This window comes from Somniosus microcephalus, unplaced genomic scaffold (assembly GCF_052327205.1).
Source record: "Somniosus microcephalus isolate GS21.2 unplaced genomic scaffold, FLI_Smic_1.0 unresolved_chr6, whole genome shotgun sequence".
NCBI classification, from domain to species: Eukaryota; Metazoa; Chordata; class Chondrichthyes; order Squaliformes; family Somniosidae; genus Somniosus; species Somniosus microcephalus.
The window spans coordinates 27,440,232-27,442,742 of record NW_028225184.1 but is presented as its reverse complement, the minus strand read 5'-3'; the positions used below and the strand labels follow the sequence as shown (position 1 = coordinate 27,442,742).

Below are 2,511 nucleotides of genomic sequence, written 5' to 3'. Positions count from 1 at the left end.
GTTTCATACAAGAGGACATCTTTTAGGCGAGAACACAAAGGATATGTTCGCGAAACCACAGCACCAAGTGCGGGTAGGCTTGCATTTGACATCTATTTCCTTCTGTGCTTTTCTCAGAGAGAGAGACACACAGTCAGAGAGAAGCCGTCGGGGAATTGAACACTCACCATTATTATATCCAGGACATTGTAGAGGAAATGTTTATGCAGTGCTTGAGACAAAGCATCAAACACACACAAAATACCCGTGTGTGCACTCTTTGTGTGGTTATGTCTCAGATATGAATCTCAGTATCATGGATTCATGGAGGCTGGCAGCACATTGGGAGGCCATTCGGCCAATCGTGCCTGTGCTGTCTCTTTGAAAGAGCAGTCGTGCTTTCTCCCGCTGTTATCTCATTTTCTCTCTCCCTCCTCAGTGCCCCACTCAAAAGGCAAAGAGGAGGAAAACAGTTTAATAACGAGGAAATGGTGCAGGGAGTTGTAATACAGTTCTTCATATGCCAGTAAATATTCTAAAATTATTTTAGTTCATTTTGTTCTGTTCAACTTTTCGCAGGGGCATTTTAAGGAGCTGCTGAAAGGTTTAAAATTGTGGATGTTAAAAATCCTCCCCGTCGGGGAATTGAACCACGGTCTTGCGTGTGTCAGGCAGAGGTAGTCACCACTTTACAAACGATGAACTGAAGCATGCAGTATCTGTCAGAGCAATAATCGACCTGTGATCAGCGGGCAAAAGAGGCAGAAGGGACAGAAATAAGAATAAGAACAGAAGAAATAGGTAAGAAGTCACACAACACCAGGTTATAGTCCAACAGTTTTATTTGAAATCACAAGCTTTCAGTGCGCTGCTCCTTCGTCAGGTGAAGTGGAGAGATGCATAAAGACACAGCTTATATCGTCAGAGAATAATGTCAGATGTTTACAGGTAATCTTTCTAACTGCCATTTATCACACCTCGGCAGAGAGATAATCACAGTGATCAAAGGTGTGAATGGTGTCCAAACAGGTTGGTCAGGAAAATATTACATCAATGAACAATGAGGTGTGGTCACAAGGGGTCAAATGTTGCAGATGCTGGAAATCACAGCAGGTCCGGCCGCATCTGTGTAGAGAGAACAAGCCAACGACGACTCGAGTCTGGGTGACTCTACGTCAGGTGGGGTTACATGTAGTGTGACATGAACCCAAGATCATGGTTGAGGCCGTCCTCATGAGTGCGGAACTTGGCTATCAGTTTCTGCTGGAAGATTTTGCATTGTCGTGTGTCTCGAAGGCCGCCTTGGAGAATGCTCACCCGAAGATCGGAGGCTGAATATCCTTGACTGCTGAAGTGTTTCCCAACTGGGAGGGAACACTCCTGCCTGGCGATTGTTGTGCGGTGTCCGTTCATCCGTTGTCGCAGTGTCTCGCTGATGTACCATGCTCCGGGGCATCCTTTCCTGCAATGTATGAGGTAGACAACGTTGGCCGAGTCCCATGTGTATGTACCATGTACCTGGTGGGTGGTGTCCTCACGTGTGATGATGGTATCTGTGTTGATGATCTGGCATGTCTTGCAGAGGTTGATGTGGCAGGGTTGTGTGGTGTTGTGGTCGCTGTTCTCCTGAAAGCTGGGTAATTTGCTGCGAACGATGGTCTGTTTGAGGTTATGCGGCTGTTTGAAGATGAGTAGTGTGGGCGTGGGGATGCCCTTAGCGAGGTGTTCGTCGTCATCGATGACATGTCAAGGGCTGCGAAGAACATGGCGTAGTTTCTCCGCTCCGGGGAAGTACTGGACGACGAAGGGTACTCTGTTGGTTGTGTCCCGTGTTTGCCTTCTGAGGAGGTCTATGCGATTTTTTGCTGTGGCCCGTCGGAACTGTCGATCGACGAGTCGAGCATCATATCCCGTTCTTACGATGGCGTCTTTCAGCTTCTGTAGGTGTCCATCGAAATAGGAGCAGCAGTGGGCGATTCGGCCCCTCGAGCCTGCGCGACCATTCAATAAGATCATGGATGGACAGGTCATCGACTCAACACCACCCTATTGAATAAGATCATGGATGATCAGATCTTCGACTCAACGACAGTTACCCGCCCGCTCCCCTTAAACCTTGACTCCCCTGTAGCTCAAATATATGTCTATCTCCGCCTTGAGCGTTCCAAAGATTCACGACCTTCTGAGAGAAGAAATTCCTCCTCTTCTCCGTTTTAAGTGGGCGACCGGATATCCTGAAGCTTTGCCCCCTAGTTGTAGATTCCCCCAGGAGGGGAATCATCCGCCCTGCATCTATACTGTCAAGCAGCCTCAGAATCCTACACAGAGAGAGACAGGGACAAAGAGGGAGACAAAGGTAGACATACAGAGCGAGACACTCAGTTTGACGTCTTGCAGCGTGGTCTGAGCATTAAGGACTTCAGTTATGTTGAGAGTGTGGGATTGTTTTCCTCAGACGATTAAGAGGATATTTAATAAGAGGTTATCATACTTACAAAGGGATTCTGTAGTATGATGGTTATCATGTTTGGA

General features: G+C 47.4%; 1 pseudogene; it reads right to left on the bottom strand.

Annotated features, from left to right (window-relative positions):
- Positions 1-1,164: 1,164 nt before the first annotated feature.
- LOC147087144 (uncharacterized) lies at positions 1,165-2,010 on the bottom strand (annotated as a pseudogene).
- Positions 2,011-2,511: the final 501 nt, after the last annotated feature.